Raw genomic sequence first — 24,954 nt, 5'->3', positions numbered from 1 at the left:
GAAAGATCTTAAGGCTCATGTGTTCATCCATCCTGTGATTCTCGCCAAACAGCATGAGGCCTGGATGACCTTGGCTCAGCTTCCTGGGGTGCTTTTGGAGTCAAGGATGACTGGTAGGCCCTTGGCACAGATCAGCTTGAAGTCTTCCTGGATCTTCTGCTGACTGAAAGCCAGGTTGCCTCCAGTCATTATCCCTGTTGTAGGAAAGGAGAATTAATTCTTGAAGCTCTTGCTTCCTTTTTTCAAACAAGGATTGTGAGCAGCAGCTGAGTTCCATTGCCTTAGTCCACAGCCCTGAAGGAACACTCCATCCAGTCCAGCCTGCGTCTTATCCACAGTCCCACTCACATTGTCTTCTGTGATTCTGTGTGTCTCAGTTTTCCACTACCACTTATTTGATGAAGATTTATCAGCCACCTTCTGCCTGTCCAATATTGTCATAAAGTGTTATCCTCTTGTGACTATTGATGGGAAACTGTAATGTGTTCTTGTTGCCTTTTAAATTTTTATAACTTTTGAAAGTAAGACTCTAAGCCATTGCAGCGAGTGAAGCATTATAAGATCCCTAGTTAACCAAGATATATGAAAGTACATTTGCTTTCTATATCTAAGTAGACTTAATTTATTTTAGGAAAATTTTTCAATGTCAAAAGCTAAAGTTGAAAGAGATTTGGTTAACTCTCAGTTAATGACAATACTCCTCTGGCTAATTGATGTTTTCTAAAGGCATTAGCTATGTAATTCTTGAGCATGAGAGATAGTAATTACTAGGCCTTCAGTTAGTCTGATGCTTTGCAAGTATTATTCAATATGGATTATGCAGATGATGGTGAAGTCCCAGAGAGGCCTCCAAGCTGTTCCAGAGGATTCCATAGCTCAAAGGGTCCAGGTGAGCCTAGTCAAGTTGAGCATTGCGGGGGTCACACTTAACACCCCAGTTCCTACACAAATACCTAGATCACACATCTTATTGCCCACTTCTTGGACTTTACAAACTCAGATAACCAGCCATTTTGGCTGATGTGACACTGGAGGGGATTCCTGGGATGGGGGACTTTCAGTGCTAAAACTGGAAAAATCCCAGGCAAGCTAAGATGAATTGGTTCCCAGTTCAGAATCAGGTTCATTTAGCAGAAAGGAATATCAATGTACTGTCTTCTCAAATGAGGAACTTACCTATAAATGGAGATAACTCCCTCTCCTCCTGCATTTGTGATGAGGTGTGCTCACTGTTCCCATCTGCTGGGTTGGGTAGCTTATTGGTTTTTCCGTGGACTTGGGACCAGCATTGTCTTCATTGAGGTTATAACTGTGAAGCAGCATGTTTTCTTGCCCTCGGGAGGCCTCTTACCTAAAGAGACTCTGACTCTTCCCTCTTGTCAATTCTGGATTCTTCCCATTGGTCCCGTGGTTCTCACTATAAAGTTACCTGCTTAGGCTTTGCCTGACTGTTAACTTCCTATGGTAAGGCCTGTCTCCCATCTGGAACTTTTCCCCCACACTCTATGCTCCTTGCAGCCCTCAAGGTGCATAGAGACTCTTTTCTTCTTCTCTGTTAATCCTGTTCACATTTTAGTGTTGATATTGCTTCCTCATGGAAGCCTTCCATGATCATCCCAGATATAGGTGAGGTGTTCTTCTCTGTATTCTCACACTGCTTGTGCTTACCGCTGTTAGATTATATGCCTCTAGAGTTGTAATTGCTTTTTTAGTTATCTGTATGACTTATTGTAGTCTTCTTGAGGAAGAGGGGCATTATATTGTTCTCCGTGTGTCCCCCAGCACCATCTACTCTACCAGGCACATAGTAGATAATGGAGCAGGGTGGTGGAAGAACCAACAAGCCACAAACCTCCTTCTTCTACAGTTTGCTTTGGTCTTGCCTTGTAATCTTGCCTTGTGGCTGTTGGTCACTGTTCATCCAGTTCTTCTTGAGATACAAAACACACTAGATTTTTCTCAAAAGACTCAGCCCTCTCCATTCAGGGACCACCATCCAGAGTAGTTAGGTCTTAGTTTGTCCTGTAAGGCAATGGGAACTTTATGAAAATACTTGAAATGGCCAGCTCAACAGATAAGGGTTACATAAACATCAGTGGGAAAGTGTAGGACCTAAGAGTGTATTATGTAGGTGGGGCATCAATGTTATGTATATTTGTATATACATGGAATAAAATTATTTCTAACCAGGCTCCATAACCTGTAATACCAACTACTTGGGAGGCTGAGACAAGAGGATAAGAAATTGGAGATCAGCCTCTATAACCTAATGAACCATTGTCATAAAGTAAAATAAAAGGGCTAAAAATGTAGCTCTATGGTGGAATGCTTGCCTAGCAAATACAATGAGCAGGATTCAATCTCCAGCACCACATACACAGAAATAACAAAATTCTATAGTGACAAATATTTCAATAAGATATGTAATCTTCCCCTCAGTTCTGAAGATCTGGTGGCTCACGGACTGTACTGTATTAAATTATGAATTTTAGATGTTTTTGTTTTATAATTTGATCCAGATTATTTTTCTTTCTCCTTAGTTAACATTAATCACTTCCTGTGAATTTTCCTAATATTAGGAAACAGCTGTTCCAATTTTTTATGAGTTTTTTCCAGATGCTGACCAAGACTGGATTTTTGAGGAATGAGTTATATTGGAACTTGCAAATAAAAGCATAAACAGATATTTCTGCAGAATTTTAAAGATTTTTCAAGGTTGGAAACATTTGGATGTTCTTTAATACAGGTTGCGTGGTTTAGCTAATGCAGACTTCTGGCCTAAGAATGCACCAGAACTGTGTCATGATGAGGTGCTTGCCAAAAAATGGAGTGATATTGCAAAGAGCACACAGTTAAGACAACTTATACCACAGTGCTTTCAATGCTTTTATTTTAACCAGACTCTGCTTTTTCTTTAAATGGCTCTTAACTATATAAAACTCTCCTCCCTCCCAGCTCCAATGCTGAATTGGTGTAGGGTGCTTGATAATTTAAGAAATACAACTACAAATAAAAATGGTGTCTTGGGTACTTATCATCTACTTAAGAAATACAACATATTCTGAAATATCTGTGATAAAAGGTAAAAAGTAGAAAAGTATAAATTCGGGAGAAGAATGGTTTCACTGAGCCTAAGGATGAGGGAATCCTTGGGAGAAGACATGGCTTTCATCCAGATTTTTTTTTTAATAATAAAGGAAAACTTAATTTAGGTCTGAAGATGTTTAAATTATTTTGCTTGCTTAAAAAGGTGCATAAAGGTGGTTCATTATGTAAGCCATCATTTTTGTAGATTTACTAAATTCTAACTTTTCTTGAGCCTTCAGGGCAGCGAACCTGTTGGTTCTCTGATGCTTTGTGTAAAGCAAGGCATTTCCAATAAGAAATGCTATAGAATTGGTACTCTGAATAATAATCCATTTTGCACAAAATCATTTGACCTCACAAGCTTCTTTTCACAAGAATCCTATGGTTCACAGAAAAAGAGACTCCAAAGATGGTCTTGGCCAAATCCAGCATTCAGGGACCCTGCCCAAGACATCAGACTTGTCTGTATCCCAGTTTCCTCTGATGTTCATTGAGCATTGTCATACTCCCCAGCTCCTTCACAAGGCTTGCTATGAAAATCAAAGTGGATGTAAATGGACTTTGAGAAGCAAATCAAAAGCCAAATGGTTTGCCAGTAAGCAATGCCATAGCTCATGAGGTTTAAATAAAATGTGGCAATTGCATATTATTTATTAAATAGCATATAAATTAAAAGATGTTTATATAAAAATTGCAAAAGTTTGGGGAATGCATTTGTAGCAAATACACATATTAATTGTGGATGATCATGGACTATAAAGAAGTCATTCAAATTTGTAATATCAAGACTCTAGTCCATAAATGAACAAAAAATATAAACATTATTTTTCAAGGTAACAAACTATGAATAAATAACATGAAAAATATTTATACTAATTATCTTAGAAAAGCAAGATAGACGTCACCTTAACAATACCATTTTATGTATAAAATATCAAGATCTTAGGAACTTCATTATTTTGTTGATATTATTTTTAGTAAAAACCCCTTTGAAAAAAGCAAAAAAAAAAAAAAAAGTAATTCTACTTCTAAGAATTCAAGGGAGCTAGAAAAATAAGAGAAAGGAATGAAACAGCTAAAGCCCAGTGTGATTGTATTTATAATAACTAGAAGTAACTTAAATATTCAGCATTAGGAGGATGATTTAGTAAATTGTGGCTTTTCAACATGAAAGACTTTGAATAGGTGTAGAAATACATACAAAAACATTTAAAATTTAAAGTGAAATAAGAAAAATAGTAGCCATCATTCATGGAGTTTGGCAGTACATGCTGACTTTTTTCTTTTTAATCTTTATAGCAACTATATATAAAAGGTATTACTAGTCCATTTTACACTTTAGAAAATTGAGGCTTAGAGTTCAATTGCCCAAGAGCAGCTTGTTAGCTGAGGATTCAATATTCACCCTAGAACAATCCACCTGCAAAACCTGTACTAGGTTTATTACCAGTGACATATAATCTGCAGACAGAGTCATATGCCTATCAAAAGTAATAGGCAAAAATAGATATCAGCACTAACATGGTGGGAATACGAGTAAATTCCAAAGAAGCTTGCCATACTTTTAAAAGTGCTACTGCCCTTTGAGTAGAAACATGGGGGAAAAGATAAGTTCAGTGTAATAATATATTGTTTACTCTTGACTTTTAATATAGTCTCTTAAAGTGTAAAAAAATGGAAATATATGTGTGTGTGTGTGTTTTTTTTAAGATTTCACACTGAATTTGGCATTATCAGAATTCTCTCCCTACTCTTCAACTCATCTACACATTAGTTGAGAACATACACTGCCAGCTCCTCAATTAAGAACAGAATTTTAGTCTGTGCTTTAAGAATCCTGACCAGGTAGTAGAGTCCTGAGGAACAGCCCAGACCAGCTCTTCCAGCCAGGAGCTATGGGGTGGTTTCCACTTGGTGAAAATAGGCCAGTTCCCCCTCTCTCAGGTGTGCCGTCCCTGGGACAGAGCCTTTGCACAACAGGGCAAAATGTCAGCATTTTGCTTCCTGCTGTCTTTTAGCTTTGGAGCTCAGGACTTAATTTTTGTCTCTTTGATACATATGGCGTTGCTTTATAAAGTCATTATACTTGCCAACAGCTAATAATAGATTTCTCTGATAGACTTAAGTATAAGGTTGGCTTTTTTTTTTCTTTCTTTTTTTTTTTTTCCAGCTTGACCTCACCTTGGTGGAGCATATATCGTTTATTACTACAGTAGGGTTCTTTATGTGCATCAAAACCCCTTTTACATCTGTTTTGCCATTTGAAATAACATTATATCAGAATTTACGTGTGAAAACAAATAGACCTGACAGTGGAGGTATCTCCAGAGTTGGAAACATTCTCCAGCATCCATCTCCACAGAGTCCATTCAGGGTCACTCTTGACTTTGTTGGTGGGGAAATGGAAGCACACATAAATTAAATTACTTGTTCTGGTAGAGAAGACAAGCTAGAAGCAAGGCCTGTAGATCCAGTGTTCATGCCACTTCTGCCCACAGTGTCTATTGTCCTTGAGAATTTAAGTTAGATTTGAAACAAATATATTCAGGCAAATCAGAATCCAATTGCCATGTAAACTAAGATCTTCCAGGGCTCCAATTTTATGGTTCAGTAAACTTTGTAGTAATAAAGGAATCCAAAAAGTTGTCATGTATGTTATAGATAAGCCCTGGTTAGTAGAACTTTTTACAATGATGGAAAAAACCTATGTCACTCCACACAGGAGCCTCTTCGGTGGCTACTTGACCACTTGAAATGTGGCTCATGTAAATGAGGAAGTGAGTTTTTAATTGTACTCAATTTAAATTTAAATAACCATATGTACTAGTCTCTATTGGACAATACAGTTCTAGACTTCTTAGTGCTTCCTGGTCATCTCCCCTTGGATGTCTCAGAGTTAACCAGGTCAAATCAGAGTTCTAGATTTTCTTCCTCACTCAACCTGTTTCTCTCCTTGAGCAAGTGAAGTCATCATTGACCCAGTTGCTTGAGCAAAAAGAAAACCAATTTTTTAACCTTATTCACTGTTGTATCTCCAACATCTACACTGTGCACAGCACGTTATTTGCATTCAGTAAAGCTCTCAATAATAGCAAATTAATGTTATTATTTATTACCATCAGGGAAGGAGATGAGCTGGCTAGAGTCAAACTATAGATTTAGAATTTGATTGTTAATGACAAGATGATGCTGATATCCATGTATGCAAGAAACTAGCGCATGGATATCTTATAGTCTGGATGTATGGGTATCTTATATTCTGGAGGCCATGGAATGGTGAATGTTATGACTGATTTCATGTATCTGTGAGAGGTGGACTTGGCCACAGCTTTGGTATACAATCTCTGATGTGAGCTAGAAGGTGCTCTTCTCTCTCTCGAGGTCTGTATCTGTCCCAGATCTTGAAACTTTTGTCTTTTCCACTATTTAGAGAAAGAGAAGAGTGTCCTCCTACAAGGTCACTTTTCATAGTCATCTAAGAGGAATTTAGAAAGTAATGGAAAGAAACATACCATAGAATGCTAGGGCAGAGATGTCCAAGCCATGTCCAGGCAGCCAAAGGAGATTTTTCAACATGTGTCTTTTCTGGCATTCTTCCACTCTGACCAGCCAGAACCATTGGCATGCTGTTACTTAAGATCCCCATGCAAAGTAGAATGGGTTGATGAACTCAGTGAAGACATGATCAAGTCTGACAAGCTTTGGGTTACTTCTTTTCCCTTCATTACTGGGTGATTATCTCCTTGGCAATGGGTGCATTTAAAAGATGAGGTTAAAATAAAACTTGTTTGTTAAAGTTCACATTCAGAGGCTCTTTATCCTGGTATGTAATTATTCAGCCCAGCTTGCAGCCCTGTCTCCCATCCTTCCAGTGCTGTTCCAGTGTTTCCCTGTGTGCACCTTTATTGAGCATCTACTATACACTAAACATTTTGCTAGGTCTTGGAGAGACAAAGATGAGTTAAAAGAATGATTCTCAACCATCAGGGATTCTATAAACAAGTGCCCAGAAACCAGTACATGAAAAACTGAAACATAAGAATTACTTGAAATAACAGGAAGCATGAGGGCGATTAGTATAGATGCTGTGGAACCTAGGTGATGGCAAGTACAATATAACTATGAAGAGTAAAAAAAAAAAAAAAGAAAGAAAAATAACTATGAAGAGTATAGGCTCTGAACCAAACTGTCTGGGCTCATGATCTGGCCCTGCCACTTACAAGCCTATGACTGTAGGCTACTGAATTAACTTTTGTACCTCAGTTTGCTCACCTGCTAAATGGAGCAATAAAATCTACTTCATAGGATTTCTAAAAAGATTAAAGGAGTTTGTAAAGCTTAGGCATAGCTCCATAAAGACCAGCTTTTATTGTTATCAGCACTAGTACCACATAACTGTCAACTGAACTGAATGAATACTACTTGCATCTGTTACCACAAAGTTGTCCCTAGGCCAGCTGGGTAGTTCACAAGGCTTCCCAGGGGTGGTAACTTTTGAACCAAAGCATGAAGGTAAGCTGATGCTATAGGGAAAGGACATTTGACAGAAAGAACAGAATCCTCAAAGATACAGAGGAGGGTGGAGGGTGGGGGGCATTTAGAACCCTGTTAATAATTCTAGGTGGCTAAGATGCCCGTGAGGAGCGCTTCAGTGTGGGGCAGGCACGAGGTCATGGGAACTTTTTTAGACAGGTTGAGGAGCTTGGATTGGACTATAAACCCAGAGGAGGCCATGGAGGGGTTTTCATCGGGTTCATTGCTCACTGTATGAGCTGGGTGGCAATACTCTGTAGCATGCTGAGCTCATGGCCTGTGATTCTGCAGCCGGTATGATTTAGGCATGGAGTGCATGTGTGGATCTGAGTTTGCTCACTGAGTTTGATTTTGGGGGTTGAGGGAGGCCTGTGGATTAATAAGGTGAAAGAGGATATATTTGCTTTTTTTGTTTTATGTACTGAGAATTGAACCCAGGGACACACTGAGCTACACCCCAGCCCTTTTTATTTTGAAACAGATCTCTCTGAGTTGCCCAGGCTGGCCTTGAACTTGGAATCCTGCTGTTTCAATCTTCTGAGTCACTGAAACTATAAGCATGGGACACAGCGCCCAGCACACAGGATATGTTTTCTTAATTCTTGTCTACTTGATTCTTCTGTCTGAACTGCTGAGACTGATGCAAGGGTTGCTATTTTTCAGACCCCTTGGAGAGTCTAATGAAAGGTATAGGCCCTTCCCTCTGACAGGCCACAAAGACAAGTATTTCTAGAGAGCATACCTTACGCTCCCTCCTTCTACCCTAGTCATCCAAACAGGCACCCTCGCCTATCACAATCTTTCCGACCCCAGGCCTACCTGTGGTTTTCATGCTCCCACTCCAGGTTGGTTTTTAATTTAATTTGCCAGCACAGCCAATACCTGTTCCATCTACTGTCAATGCTATTATCTAACCGTGTTATCATGAGAGCAGACTTTGGATCAGTTGATGGTTACAATTAAAACCGAAAGTAATGATCTTATTTTGAGCTGTTCAAATTTAATTGAGTGCATAGTGGCTATGAGTATGCTCTAGAGGCAGACTCTGTCACCACCTTATAACCTCGGGTAAGGGACTTAATCTCTGTGTGCCTCAGTATCCTAGCACAAAGTGGGAGTGATGATGTACTTCATAAGTTTTTGTGAGGATTAACTGAGGTAACAGGAACAAGAACAGGCCCTGGCATGTAGGAGTGCTGTATAAGTATTTGCTGTCACTGCTTTATGACTTTTATTAAAATGACACCATAAAATGGGGTAATGATGGATTACTAGGAGAAGGAAAACAGGTGAATAAAATCTCCATGTGTGCTGGACTTGCTTTGGAGCCTTGCCTAGTACCTGAAGGCCAAGAACATATTCCCTAAACCTATGCTGTCTAGTGTGGAGCTACTAGCCTGAGTGGCCAGCCTCAGTGGAGATGGACTGGTTCTTAAAGATTTGGTATGCAAAACAGAGGCAGGGGAGGATGTGTGGAGATGTAACAGATATGCATAAGGTAGCAGATATGCATAAGGTAGCAGATATGCAGGAAGAGCAAGTCTAGAGATGTAATGTAGAACATGAGGACTGCAGGTGACAAAATCCCATTGTATTGGGGACTTTTATTAAGTAAGATTTTTTGCTACTCTTGTCACAAAAAAAGTATGTGAGATAATAGATATGTCAGTCATCTTCACAATACTATCCATCTTACTATCTATATCACATGAAGCGTTCTAAACCTGAAATATACACAGTAAAATGTATTGAAAAAAAAAGATGTAAAATATCTCAATTTTTATACTGATTATATGTTGAAATGATAATATTCTGGATAAATTAAGCTGTGTTAAATATGTTATTAAAATTAATTTCACCTGTTTCTTTTATTTAATGTGGCAGCTGGAACATTTCGTATTGTATATGTGGCTGGCATTATTATTTCTGTTGAGCAGCACTACCTGAAGCTCACTGTAACCAATAAGACACAACCTTGTGTGTTTTTACATGATCAGTGGCTACCATTGGAAAGCCTGGTGTGGACCAGTAGTTGGTTGGTTGGTTCCACAGAGGTAGCCATGTCTTGGTCTTAGCCGAAGGCAGCTGAGGGACCAAGGCAAGAGCAGCAGTAAGGATTTCACTGACTTGGAGGGGTTTGGATGAAAACACTACCATTTATAGTTATACGGCCTCAGACTTCCAGCACTCCCTGAAGTAGATGAGAGAATGCTCTCTGTTCAGGAAGTTGAAATACGTAGGCGAAAAAACACTCCCTATTCCATTTGGAGCCAGAAAAAGCTTTGTTAATCTTTAACTAAAAGAATAAATACTCAAAATCATGGCAGTCACTTGGGATTGAAAGCTCACTCTTTCCAAGTGTGACTGACTTATGGAATGTTTTGTTTAATTCTATTTCAGATTCGTCCTACCGTTAAAAACCTGAAAACGTTGGACCACACAAGTTCTTACTGGTAAGTTCTCTTTCATTATTAAAACAAAATGACCATATGACATTATTTTTGAAATGACATTCACACTTCTAAGTTAGAAGGATCCCAACCAGTACTATGACTAGATGTCTTATTTATTTGCACGTTTTTTTCTTTCCCAAATGATTTACAATGTTTTCTTGCCTTAAACAGCAACCCATGTTCTTTTGCTAAGAACATGGGCAGGAAAGAGATTCATGAGTATGCCAAATACCATTAAAATAAAGACTTTTTTTTTTTCTTTTGGTAATGAAACTATTTCCAGGCGTCTGTTGATGGTCTGCTTATTTCAAGCAGTATCCAAAACAATAAAGTGTTTCTTTAGCCAAGGAATTCAGACAGTTCCTTTCAGTGTGTTGTAATGAAAATTGGCTCACAAGCTCCAAGATAGATATTAGGGCTGTACTCCTATTGCTTTTTTTTTTTTTTTTTAATCATCTGTCATCTCACCTAAATGTGATTGTTGTGTTAAAAGTTTGACAGTGGTAGAAAACATCCTTTAGAGCTAGGAAAGTAATGGTGGGGAGGGATACCAGGGATTGAACTCAAGATACTTGACCCCTGAATCACATCCCCAACCTCATTTTGTATTTTATTTAGAGACAGGGTCTTACTGGGTTGCTTAGCCGCCTCACTTTTGCTGAGGCTGACTTTGAACTTGCAATCCTCCTGCCTCAGCCTCCTGAGCCACTGTGATTACAGGCATGCACCAACATGCCCGGCTATTAATGTGCTTTTTAAGTGGAGAAGTTTTTTTGGGCTTCTTGGGGCATCAGTTCCTGATAATACAGCTGTACTACTATGGTGTGTATGAGTTAGTTTTTGTTGCGTAACAAACCACCCCAAAATTTACTTACTCAAAATAGCAGTCATTTATGTATCTCCTAATTCTGTGGCTGGTTATTGATTTGGGATGGACTCAGTTGTGATTTGTCTGATTTCGGCTAGCAACTCTTGTGTCAGGTCCAGGTCAGCCAGCCTTTGTTTCTGGGATTCACATTGAAACCCAGCTGAAGTGATAAAAATGGCTAAACCACCTGCCTCATCGCCCTTCACGATACTCTTAGTTTGCTCATGTTGGTGATTGGGCAGGGTGTTGAGAGACAGGCACATATATCTTGAGGCTGAGGTTCAGAACAGGCACCGCAGTGCTTCTGAGGCTTTCTGTTTAGCGTGGATTCAATAGCTGTAGCTATAGGCTCTCCTTTTGATGAGAGTTGCTGCAGAATCACAATGCAAGGAGCCTGGTTGCAGGGAGGAGAAGAAAACTGTAGTCACTTTTGCCACCTGCCATCATGTTTCTGTGTCATATGAAAACAGCTTTGTAAAATTTAGAAGCCCATAGACAGAGAGAGGTCTCAGGTTAGACTCCTGTCTCCCAGCCCATCCCTTCTCCCCATTCTGGTGGTCAGTACCCTATAACCCATCTTACCGTTTGCCATCTGGCACACCTAGTAGGTTCCTAGGTGATCCTCCCAGTCCAGGTGTTTACCCTTCAGGCCTCCCTTCATTCTGCATAGTACTGCCACACCAGTTGTCCTTCAGTTTATATTTTAGGATGTTCCTGTGCTCAGAAGCCATCCCTGCCTTTCTCCTTGCCATTCATCACACCAACCTGGGCTCCTCTCTCTGGCTTCTCAGTTCTCTTGCTCACCTCCTACCGGTCCCTTTATTCTTGCCAGACTAATCTGTTCATCATTTCTCTTGAGGGCATCTCATTTTGATTATTCTTTCTCCACTTGGAAATCCTTCCCATTTTGTGAAGCCCTGTAGAATCTTCTCTCCTCTGTAACGTGGCCTTACTCCTGACAACTGTGATCTCCTTCACTCTGACCTCTTTCAGAACTGAGCTGTATCATCAGTGATTCACTCTTCTTTTACCTTGGCTAGTCGTACTTCCTCAGTTGCTTTGTTAGTTCTTCGAGAAGGTCACGTGTGTCTTCCTCGTGGTACCTTGCACAGTACTGAGACTCCAGCAGGTACACAGTCAGCCAGAAGCACCATGGACCAGCAGCTCATCAGAATCACATGAGGCACCTGTTGAAATATAGACTCATAGTCCTTCCACTGGGTCATCCACATTCGTTAAGTGGACCCCAGGAATCTTAAAGCCCTCACATAATTCTGATGTGATACTGTGCGGTTGGCAACTTGTTATGGGGAGAACAAGAAATTTATGTAAAACCTGGCTTTGAGCCTGGTTCTGGGACCTTACAAATCAACCTCCCTGAGCTACAGTTTCCCCAGCTACAAAATGGGAATAATATTTAGCTTGATGATTACTAGGAAGATCAAAAAGAACAACATTTATAAAATGCTTTATAAACCATAAAATGTAATTAACATAGCATTAATTGATTGTGGATCTCTAGCCAGTGTTATGAAAAAGACAGTTACATGCATGCTGAAAGTGTAGGAATAGGCAGAGTGGTTGAGTGGTAATGGAGGGGATGGTGGGATTAATAGTCATAGCAGCAGTAGTAATAATTATTCTTCTGTGTACTGAGCATTGACAGTATGCCAGGTACTGTGCTAACAGCTTTACATAGATTACTTGAGATATACAGGCAAATTGCCCCGTTCACTTGCATCTATACCATTTTTACAGTGTATTCACCATTAGTGAATTATTCCAGTGTTTTTTTTAACTCTTCAAAATTCCTTGTTAAAATGTACTAGTTCCTGAGAAAGGAAGGGCTTTTTTTTGTATCTGTCATTGACAACTTACAGGCAAGTACAAGGTCCTATAGAGGTGTGAGACCTTTGATTTGGTGGAGGACTTAAGAAAGGGAGGGCAACCCAGAATATTAAGAGAGGGTAGGTATGGGTGCCTGGGGATGGACCTGAGAGAGCCCAGCTACCCAAGGAAGGGTGGAGCATGCAGGCGGTAAGCAAGAGAGTGGGAAGAAGAGGGGAGGACTAGGATGTTTGCTGACGTGGCAGTTTGGCTGAGGGATATACCTGGCCCACCACCCTCAGACTGCTCAGTTGGAGCTTCCCTCTAATGACCTCCATAATAGCGTTTGTGAAATTGTCCTCCACTTGTGTTTGTGACTCCGTGTGTTTTACATTTTGATTGCCATTGATCTAGACTGTGTGCCTGTCCTCTGCCAAAGATTTTTCAGGTGTCTTTTAAATAGTCATATAACATAATGGGATTCAGAAAAATAAATAAGGAAGGAAATGTATGGGGAAAAACAAGTAGGATAAAGTCAGAAATAAAATTAGGTCCCAGTATGTGATGGGAGCCTCTTCATTTGGTAGCAAATCCCAGTCTTGTCCCTGGTCTTCTGCACAGTCAGTACCAAAAGGAGAACTCACACAATTAGCAATTTATAGTGGCTAGGAGGAAAGAAAAAGCACACTCATTACTCACAAGAAGCAAGGTTAATTGTGATTTAAGACTCCAGGAGATTCTACAGAGTGCTCATAAACATGATAGTGCAAAGGGTAACACAGAGTCCCTACAGTATGGAGAATAATTAGTCCTGCCCTCAGTGGAGGCGATTGATGTGACACCCAAGTATAGTGCAGGAGAAACTTCCAGGCCAGCTGTATGTTTCTCCACTGGCCTTGCTTTACCCCAGGACAAAACTTAATAATTTCAACTGGAATAACAAGTATATATATATATATATATATATATATATTCATATCCCTGCTTTCTCTGTCCTGCTTCTGATGGACATCACAGATTGTCATCACACTTGATGCCAAGTCTTGGCACTTGGCTGTGGTCCAGGTTTGGCACCTGGGTTGACATTTCACTTACTATCCTTATTCCAAAAGAATAATAGACGACCTTCCTGACAATACTCTGGGCATTCTGTTTCTCGCAACTCCCGATTTTTCTAGCTTATGCTGCCATTTGCAGAATGGCTTCTCCATACAGAGTTGACACTGCCTCTGTGTGTTTTGACCTGTACAACCTTCTTCCTTTGCACCACATATATCCTTGTTTTGGACCCCACAACTCTAGGCCATTTCTTACACTGACGTGTTCAGTACCTCTTGAGGGCAAGTGTGTTTTGAGGGTAACCAGCTATAAACTGTGTTACCATTGCCCACTGCAAGGTCTCTTCTCTAGGACTGACTTTCATAAACATTGCAGAAGGTGGCATCTGCTTGGAGGCAGCACTGTTAAGATGAACCGTTGGTGCAGAGGGTGGTATGTGGTTAGCCTGGACTTTTTGCAGTAATGTCATAGGAAGAAGGAATTTTAATTAAGTCAGGTTTATTTTCAGAGAGAAGTCCAGAATTCTAAAAGGACTATCTATGAAGGGGAATTTCCTTCGGGACTTTATTTTCCTTTAGATCAGGTTTATTAGTTTGAATTATTTTGGTTGCAATCAGTAAACTCCAGCTTAAGCTTGTTTTTTGACTTAGGTGACTGGTGTGTTCATGCTGCCCTGGCTTTAGGCACAACTATTCAGTGGCTCAAGAGATATAATCGGGCCATTCTGTTCTCCCCTGCTCTTCTGTTTAACTTCATCAGCTGTGTTCTCATACTTGCTGTCTCTCATCACAGTGGCAGAGGTACCTGTCAGCAGCAGCCACCATTCTCACAGCTTTAAACCCCAGTGAAAAGCAACTCTTTGCCATAGTCATAACAATAATACCAAGGAGTCATCTTAATTGATGGTTGCCTGTCTGAATCAGTGTGGCCAGTATCTCTTCGATTCAGGCATGTTCCTGTGTCCCATGAGAGGGCAGATCCCACCAGCATCACATAGAGGGGTTTCCCTGTGAAAAAAAAAAAAGGAGGGATTTTGTTACTAGAAGGAAAGAAAAAGAATGCCAAACAGATAAAATTTCCATGTACTAGAAATTGTTAATTTGGAATCCATTAAACCTGAAAAGTTGAAAATTAGGTTCAGCCTTGGTGGCATTGAAAGACTGTTTCAAGTTTGATATCAGCTGTGAGCATGTGTCCAGGATGAGTGACGGCCCGCCCCACTGCAGGGTCTGGTAGGCAGCTCGGCCTGAGGATCTAGAGCGGTCATTCTTAACCTGGAGACAGTGATTAGGTTTTGGTGTATTTCAAACCTTCTATAATTATTTATAAAATTATGCATGTATGTGCTTGCTGTTTTGACTTCAGAAAGGAATCAGGCTTTCTTTTCATCATTTCTTCCTTGGACTCAGCTCCCCTGCTGCTGAAGAGCTATTGCTCCACTTTCTCTGGCTGTTTTAGATTTGGCTGGCTTGGTCTTAGGCGTTCGTCTCAGGTCTTGGCTCCACTAGTGAAGTTTAGTGTCCACGATAAACACAGCGACTGATGGAACAGACACGGTGATGTCAGTGTCTGAGCACGTTACATTAAATTATATGTTGAGGTGTTCAGACTTATATGTAAACTTTTCACAGTCACAGTTACAATTTACCTAATGCCAGACTCTGCCAAGCATCCTATGTGCATTATCTGAACTACTTATTTATATACAGGGCTCTAATCCTGAGAACCTGGTCCTTTATACTACCCTCTGGTGGAACCAGCTCCTTCCAGCTGCTTCTCTGGGAATACAGGATACTTAACTCTTTTCTTCTCACCCCTGCCTACTATTAAGGGTCCCCTTTCCCCACCTTCCCACCCATAGGTGATAGAATCATAGAAGCTCAGTGTTAGAGGAGACCGCTAGGATCAGTGGGTCTCAAACTCTGCTCTTTGGTTTTCTAGCTCATTTTTCTGAGGAAAAGAATGATCAGGACTCAATTCCTTGGCTTTATTCAGTCACAGACATTCTACGGGATTCGGCTTGTCCGGAAGAACACTAGAATTCAGGATTAGATGTCAGATAAGGTTGAGTACATGTTCTGATCCCTCTGCTTATCTACCTGTGTGACTCTGGGCAAGTTGCCTAACCTCTCTGAACCACAGTTTCTATGTCTGTCAAAGGGACCATAATACCTGTCATATGGCATTGTTAAGGATGCTGAATGAGGTGATATCTGTGCAGTCCTCAGCCTGATACCTGGCACACAGTCAAGGCTTAGCAAGGTAAACTCTAACTAGTACACTGTAAGACATGCTCATGGGCCATAATTAAGCCCCAGTTTGATTCTTGTCTGCCTCTATTCCTTCCAGCTTTATTCAGTCAGGTATGTTTTCCCCATTTCCAGGCTACTGGAAATGTGAAAAGTCCTGAGGCCACTTAAAGTCACTCCTCCCTACCCCCTGCCATGAGTACACCTGCACGTGTGTTGTTTTGGAAATCTCTGATGTGCTCTAGTCTATAAACAGTATTCATTCTGAGGGAAGGCTGCTTTCCATCCAGGACCAGACTTCAGGTGGTGGGGGAGAGAGATGGTGCAGGTCCTTCCTGACTGCGCTGTCATGCCTGCCCCTCATCCCTCTGAACCTGGACCTCTTTCTCCCCTGGCTTTCACTCTGGCTTTCTCCAGGACCACCTGCTGCTGGACCTTTCTCTCTGGGCCTCCTAGAACAGGGAATTGCCTCTTCTCCTTCCTCAGCATCTGGTTTCCAAGAGGCCCTCTTTTGGTGTCCTTTTACTCTCAAGCCCAGGCCTCCAGGTAGCACCTGTTCTGAGGAGCCTGGGGCTACATCCAGGTGTGCAGGGTGTTTGTCTTCCTTTAGCCCCCAGCAAGGGAGGGAACACAGCCTTCTCCTCTGCTGTCTTATGCAGACTTTGTAGCCTCCCGCACATTTCACCCTGGAGCTACCTGGGGGAGACAAGTCAGACCCCTGCCTCTGGGCCTGACAGGGAAGGTCAAAGCTCTTTACCTCACCCACCTGGGTCCTAGGAATCTGAGCATTTCTCACAGAATCCTCTTCTCTTTCCACTGTCCTGACAGTTTGTAGCCTTCTTATGGGTCCTAGAGCCAGTGAGGTTGACTTCTTAGAAATTTCCATGTAATGGTCTGAGCCCTTTCTTTGGAATTTCCCATCAGTCTCATCTTGATGCTGCAGTGGAAACTTCCACTTTAACATTTGTTAACTCTTAACCCCTGACCCAGTCAGTACAAGAAACTCCTCTCCAGTGCCTGAGAATGGTTCTTCATCCTTTGCTTGAAACCTGTCCAGGCATGGGGGTGCTTAGTCTCCCTCCTTCTCCTCTCTTCTCTCCCTCTCCCTCTCTTCCTCCCTTTCCAGTCCAAATCCATTGGATTTTCAGATAGCTTGAAGTTGTTGGAAAGGTGACATTTCTTCCAAGCCAAACTAACTTCCAGTAAAGTTTGAGGAGTCAGAAGGGGTGTGTTTGTGTGTTTGGGTGCGCGTGTGCATGCATAGTTTCTGAACTCATGCTCCTCATCTGAGAATATGGGCCTAGGTGGGAGGGTTCCAAAGTGAGACTCAAATACCCTGTTCTCTGAGACCATAGAGAAGCCTTTGATCTGTGTCTCTGGGTAGGTTTTCTCTACCTGCATGCCAGAGTGTACTTGATATGACCTCCACAGAAAGCTAGTGTGTATCTGGTAGCTGTGCTCAGTCACCGTTTCTCATGCTCAGGACCCTGACATAGTTTTTCTTGATCTCAGGGCTGATTTGCTGTGCTGCATGGGGGCATTTGGATCAGGGCTCTGTGAATAGTTTCTGAACTCTGCAAAAACCTCAAGCTTTGCAGAATGTGCCCCACCTCAATCCAAAGACCCTTCACCTTTTTTGAAGCTTTCCTTTAATGTTCAAATGTTCTTTGGAGTCATCAGTTTTCTGCCTTCTCTGGCTGCAGTACTGTGAACTCAGCCTCTGACAGCATGTCCTCCTTTGTCATTTGCAAGTTGAGCCACTGTGATGTTGGATCCTGAAACAATTAGGTCACTCTCTGTGTTTAGGTCCCCCACCCATAATGAAGGCAGAACGCAGATGAGTAAATGATACATGCTAGCAAGACACTTGGGTCAGCTAAAGTTGGAGTCCCTCTGGGACAATGATCTAAGATTAATGTATAAAATGCTTTCCATCATGGACTGATTCCCTTGGCAAGACTGAGCAAATATATAGATGAGAATGATGGTTTTGTACTGGCTGTTTAGAAAGATGGCAGGATATAGCTCTCCCCTCCCTCATTTCCCTTCCCATAGACCTATCACATGGGCCTTGTGCCTAGATGATGTTGGAGTCAGAGGGCTCAGAAAGCACAACTGAACTCCCCTTGGATGACTCACCTTTCTTCTCTTGGCCTAAGAACAGAGCAGTTTCCATTTGGCCACTCAAAGGTCTGTATGCAAATATGAAATAGCTAACAGGCTGTGAATTAAAATATGTTTTCTGTTTACTTCATTTTACAATAGGGAAGTAGGCAGATAGACTAGGGTTAAGATCTTTCCTCAGCTACTGAGACACTTTAAACAGATGGCTCAGCCTCTCTGAGCCTGGATTCCTCATCTATTAATCAGAAACAGAGATAAGGCCATTTTCCTCACAAGATAGCAGTATTAAAGGAAATATTACACATAATGAACTCAGCACAGTGGCCTGTCATTCAGGATGTGTTCAATAGATGGTATCTATTGTTATTTGTATTTGACTATTTTCATAATTTCTTTCTCTTCTCCTCCTCCCCCGATTTTAGTGTGTGTGGTGCTGGGGATTAAACCCAGGACCTTGTGCATGCGAGCCAGGCACTCTACCACCTGAGCTATATCCCCAGCCCTTTCACAACTTCTTAAATCATTTTTCAAAAAATTTTTAATTTATTTTTTGGTACTGGGGACTGAACTCGGGGGCACTCAACTACTAAGCCACATCCCCAGCCCTTTTTTGTATTTTATTTAGAGACAGGTCTCACTGAGTTGTTTAGTATCTCGCTGAGTTGTTGAGGATGCCTTTGAATTCGTGATCCTCCTGCCTCACCTCCCAAGCCATTGGGATTATAGTCATGCGCCACCATGCCCGGTGAATACTTAAAACATTTAAAGCCCTAAAAAAGAACCCAGTTCTCCAGCAACAGGTTTTTTTTTTTTTTTCTTTAAGTCAAATAGTAATTTGAGAGAAAATCAAAATATATGCATTTGCCTGCCTCATAAAGCTCATTAGTTCTTTATTTTTGATGTTTTGGTGGTAGAGGCAGCATGGTAGGACCTGAGAATCAGACTCAAACAGCGGAGCCCCAAATCTGTCACAGAATACCTACAGGTCTTGGACAGGTCACCTACCTCTTAAAGCCTTAATTCTGCATTAAATGGGGATGGTACTACATAGTGTTATTGAGAGAATTAAGTGAAATCGTCTGTTTGAAGGGGGCAGTGTAAATGTGGCATGCAGTAAGCACCCAAGTAATGGTGACCCTCAATTTCCCATCAAAGAAGTATCTCCATTTTACCAGTAAGAATTTGCAGAAAACTATTTTTCCCTAGGGGTAAGTGACTCCATGAAGACATTCTCACATATAAGAATTGTTCTCACTGTTTTGTTCACATATGAAAATAAGCTACATTAACCAAATTAAATAACTTCCCATTTTTTTAGGCCTCACTTCATTACACTGTTAAGATTTTTGCCTCCAGATTAGGAGAAATTTATTATTTTTACAAGAATTGTGAAAATGTGTGATTATGGCTACATTGAGCTAAATGCTCTAAACTCACATTAGTTTATTTTGCTGTTTTAATAAAGACCAGTGTAGGTGGCACCTTTGTGCAGCCCAAAGAGGTCTGAGAAGGTGCCATCACCTCCCATGGGTGGAAAAGAGAAAGAAGGCAGGGCCTGAAGTAACAGGATAACCCAAACTGGAGAGAGAGGCTGGGCCTGGCAGGTGTGGAGAGCCAGGCCACGGCAGAGCTGGGGTGCTGAGCGAGGAGGTGCATGCCTTCACATGGCAATGCAGGTGCTCCCTTCTGTAATTCCTCTCCAGGATTTGTCTCCACGCAGGGAACAGTCCCAAGAGTGTGGAGCTCCAGTCCCACTGTGTCTTTCAGACTTTGTGCCCACACAGTGCCAGGTACAAATGTCTGAGCGAGAACTACATCATTATTTATTCCACTGATTTTTGTAGTAGTGTTACCCAGGCCTAGGCACTTGGGGTGAATGAATTATCCTGGTGAGCACTTACATTGGATATGACTCACACCCCTTCCTGGGACTAGTATTTTTTTTATGTGAAACATGGCTAGTCAGGCAGAAAGGAATGGTGCAGCCTTAAGGGGAAGGACAGGTCTGTGGCAATCAGCAGGGCTGCTTCAGTTGGCTGATCAGTGAGTGTCTGATGAGCATCTGCCATGCTCTCGGGGCTGGAGGAAATAGACGTTGGGCTGCTGGCTGCCTTGCAAGCTTTATTCCCAAACTCCTCAGCCCACTCCCTGAGGCAGACGCTGAGCCACAAGGCCTTTGAGAAGCCATATTTGCTATTTTGTGGACAAGGTTTGTGGGAGCTCCTTGCCAACTTATTCCTCAACTATCAGAGCCTACCAGGAGCTAATGGCAGTTGTGAAGCTGAGCTTTCAGGGTCTTGCAGTGGCAACAGCTCCTTCCCATTCCCTGTAGCTAATGTGATACTCCTATTTTGTATTCTTGATATAAAGAGGACTCTCAAAATTGTATAAGCTCAGAACCCACAAAAACTGGATCTGTGCCTGGGTGAGGGAGAGTTGATTGGCACACCCTCCAGGCCTTTCCTCTGCTGTCTTGTGTGGCCACCTAGTCAATGAAGCTAGCATGTGTTTTTCTCTTGAGAACAGCTTTAGCCTTGTGTGTGCCCGTTCAGCGGCTCAACCTGAGTTTCCACTGGGGACTCCTAACCCTTCAAGTGAGGGGGAAAAGGAGACCCAGGGTGAAACTGCTATCTGAGCCCCTTCCTGGCCACCAGACACCTCCATGGAGTGGAAAGGTCCCACTATTCCTGCAGGAAGGGAAGTCGGGAGAGCCCAGACCTCCAGCAGCTTTGTGGTTGCCCTGAGAGAGGCCTTACAGAGGAGTCAGGGAGGGAGGGAGCCCGGGTGAGGCATCAGCAGGCTGAAAAAGACCCAGTGGAAAATTCTCCTTTAAAAAAAAAAAAAAAATCTTAGAAACTGAATCAACTTTGGCAAAACCATAGCTCTGACTTCTGGTTTTAGGAGAACAGGCTGGCTAGCCCACAGAACTGTGCTGATAGTGTCCTCCTCACTCTTAACCCTTAATGTGTTGCTTACCTCAAAAGAGCTGGAGTGCTTTGCTGATCAGTCAGAGTGAACTGTATTAAGAAGAAATGGGAGGGGCTGAGGTTGTGGCTCAGTGGTAGGGCACTCACTTAGCATGGGTGAGGCACTGGATTCCATCCTCAGCACTACATAAAATAAATAAAATCATTGTGTCCATCTATAACTAAAAAAGAAATTTAAAAAACAAGGGAGAGGCCCCTTGTATAGGAATATCTTTGCAGCACTATGCAATTTCAAAGTGTGAAAATGAATTTTTCAGTGAAATGCTGGCCAACTTCGCCCCCTGGAGGAAAACTAGAGGAATTATTTTAAATGGCTTCCTCTCTCGTCTGGAAAAGATTGTCAGACTGTGATAAGCTCTTTTCTTTCTTTTTTGCCTTCCACCTTGAAACAGTAACTCTAAACTTACTCTTTTATACCTGAAAAGAGTAAAATGGTTTAAATGCCCCCAAGTTTAAGGCTCATAACCACTAAACCTGCAGTGGATGTTTTTGCAAAGCCTCTACCACCAATGCTAGTTGTAGCACAGCCTCACTAGTCTTGAGCTTCCTTTCCCTCCTTGACATTGTAGCAGAGACTTAAAACCAACCAGCAAAGAGAAATTTTCAACCACAACCTGAATCTGTTAGCAGTTCTAAATTATAAACTTCAACTGTGTTGTCCACATTGAAATTTTCTGATATAGACCTTGCTAGTTTAAATTGTTTGTGTCAGTTCATTTAACATTTGCAGCCAACAACTGCTAGGAAGTAACTTCCAGTCATAGTAAGGTTAACTAGTTAATAGGCATTTGACTTTTATGTCCTACATTTTTTTGTGTGTATTTTGTAAAGAAAAATGCAAATCAAATCAGAAAGATAACAGTTGAAATATAATAACCTTCTCATATATTTCATTGTTAAACCATGATCTTATCCTGACAACTTTTATTAAACCTTTGTTAATTATTCAGTTGCTTTTATTTGCTAGATTTGACCCAATTATTTAGCATCTATTGTGTCCCCTACAAATAGAGGCTTCATAATAAAAATCTCATCTACTGTCTTTTGTTCACCGAGTTGTATTTCCCATCCCTGGATGAATATGTTTATTGTCTTCATGTTCAGGATCTTCATCCTGTAAGTGAAAGATGCAATCAGTTATATTAATGGTGATTTTAGTGGTTTGTTTTCTTTCTGTGCTCTCAAGAGCACCAAGTTGCACTTAATATCTGCAAGCATGGCATTATGAGAGTGATGTTATTCATAAATCAGATTAATTGCTTATTGGACACTGACTTTTCTTATAAAGAAAAATCATGTTTCACATGTTTCATAGGTTATTACAAATTATTTTTTCAGTATTTAACAGAGGCTTCTAATAATTATTAGTTTCTTGTCTCTTATCTAATTTTATTCACTTCATGTAAACTAAAAGTTTGGATCTCATGCAAAATTAAAATTTTATCTCTTGCAAAAGAAAAAGGGTTTGGTCTTTTTTTTTTTTTTCCTTCACAGTATCATATGTTTGTTTTTTGCCCCAAGTGTTTGGAACCAATTTTCCTAACAGGCTTTACTTGGGGCAGAAGGAATGTGTTTCTCCCAAGACAGGTTTCTAGGAGTCTCTTCTCCTTTGCCCCTGGACTCACTCTGATAAAGTCCAGAGGTGATTGTGTGCCCCAGGGAACTGGAATCCCTGCTGGGCCAGAGTCCAAAGCACTGGGTGGTTGATTTTCTTTGTGAACACCCATCTTCTTGCCTATGGCCACAGCTGCCACTTCTGTTATTTAGAAAAGAATACACATGCACATGCGCACAAGTACACACACGTAGAGCCATTCATTACCTTACCTGTCCCCCCTTTCTTCTGTTGAAAGTAGCCATTATCATAATGTTGAGACAGCCTGATTCATTAATGGTCCCTTGATGTCAGGTAATTGCAAGGCTGAGAATGGTATGTAAATTCCCTTTAATTTCAGAGCATTTTCAAGCTTTCATTATTATTTGCAAATTGCCACATGCTGAAGTTTTGACTCTGCTAACTAGGATAGACTGGAAGGAGAGAAAGGGCAGACTTTGGAAATGGATACCTAGGACAGGTCTGAATCGGGTTAGTATTTTTATTCTGGGATGTTTTGCAGACATTTTGATGGAATTTTATGGTAAGTATGGTTGCCCCTCAATACCCATTGTATATTGATTCCAGAACCCCAATGTATGCAGATACCAAAATCCACAGATGCTCGAGTTCTTATATAAAATGGCATTGGATATACACATAATCTATGTGCATCCTTCTGTGTATTTCAAGTCTACTCTAAATTATTTTTAATATCTTATACAATACAAGTACTGTGTACATAGTTGTTAGGCTGTATCATTTCCAGAATAATACAGTTCAGTACAGACAAAGGGGATTTTTTTCTGAATATTTTTTCTTTCTTTCTACGCTTTTTATTGGTGCATTATAGTTGCACATAATGATGGGACTTGTTACCTTTTTTTTTTTTTTAATATTTCTGATCTGTGGTTGGCTGAATCCACAGATACGGAACTCATGCATACCAGAGCACAGAGTGCTATAAGATGAAACTGAAGAGGGCACCAAGGCCCCACCTCATGCTCCCATGCTCCCAGTTGGAGCAGCTCATTTGTCTTTATTAAAAAGTTGTTAATAAAATATCAACAGCCTTAAATTTTTTTAAAGCAAGAAAATTATTATTATAGAAATTATTATTAAAAAGCTAATAGGTAGATGAAAAGGAGTTCATTTAGAATTATAGCAAAATTATAAAACAACCCAAGATTCTACAATGAGAAAGTGCCTATGTAAAGTGGAACCTCATTACAGTAATTAAAACTAATGCATATTCCCCTGTCTAAAGTGCACCTTGTACTCATCAGGAAAAATCATATTAACAAACCCAGATTGAGGGGCATTCTACCAAATAACTAGCCCTTATTCTTAAAAAAAAAAAAAAAAAAAAAATCAATATTTTTGAAACACAAAGATTCAGAGTGCCCCAGGTTAAAGAAGGCTAAAGAGAAATGACAGTTGAACAGAATGTATAATTTAGGATATTCTTTTACTGTAAAGGACATTTATTTGGACAATTGGCAAAATCTTTTAAGGTTCTAGATTAGATAATAGTACTGTATCAGTGTTAATTTCCTGATTAGACTAATTGTAGTGTGGTTATATAAAAGAACCCCTTATTCATAGGAAATGTACACTAAAGTATTTGGGAGTAAAACAACATCATGTCTGTCAGTCTATGTGTGTGTTTGTGTGTGTGTGTTTGTTTCTGGGGAATGAACCCAGGGGTGCTTTTACCACTGAGCCACATCCCCAGCCCTTTTTATTTTAATTTTTTATTTTAAGTCAGGGTCTCACTAAGTTGCTGAAGCTGACTTCAAAGTTGCAGTCCTCCTGCCTCAGCCTCCCAGGTTGCTGGGATTACAGGTATGTGCCACCGTGCCTGGCCTGCCTGTCTCTTTCCCTTGCCTGTGCCCCAAGGATTAGGTGGTGTTAAAGTAAACACAGTGAAATGTTGACATTGGAGGGATCCAAATCTGGCTGAAGGGTATCAGAGACTTCTTTGTATTATTTTTGCAGTTCCTCTAAATTGAAAATTAGGTCAAAATACATTTTAAGCCAGATGCTGTGTTACTCTAGCCCCTTGGGAGGCTGTGATAGGAGAATCACTTGAGCCTAGAAGTTCAAGACTAGCCTGAGACATAGTAAGACTATCTCAAAATTTAAAAAAAAAGAAAGAAAAGTTTTAAAGCAC

General features: G+C 40.9%; 1 protein-coding gene across 2 annotated transcripts in view; it reads left to right on the top strand.

The window, feature by feature from the left end:
• Positions 1 to 24,954, top strand: part of Gng12 (G protein subunit gamma 12) — a 130,796-nt gene that overhangs the window by 40,448 nt on the left and 65,394 nt on the right. For both annotated transcript variants that reach the window (XM_058581584.1, XM_046451047.2), the window contains exon 2: positions 10,021 to 10,073. The gene's annotated coding sequence lies outside the window, so the exon portion shown is untranslated. The remainder of the gene's footprint in view (positions 1 to 10,020; positions 10,074 to 24,954) is intronic.

This window comes from Marmota monax, unplaced genomic scaffold (genome assembly GCF_021218885.2).
Source record: "Marmota monax isolate L192 unplaced genomic scaffold, Marmota_monax_Labrador192_F-V1.1 WCK01_AAM20220418_F8-fsc00023, whole genome shotgun sequence".
Classification (NCBI taxonomy): domain Eukaryota; kingdom Metazoa; phylum Chordata; class Mammalia; order Rodentia; family Sciuridae; genus Marmota; species Marmota monax.
This window is presented reverse-complemented; position numbering and strand designations above follow the sequence as displayed.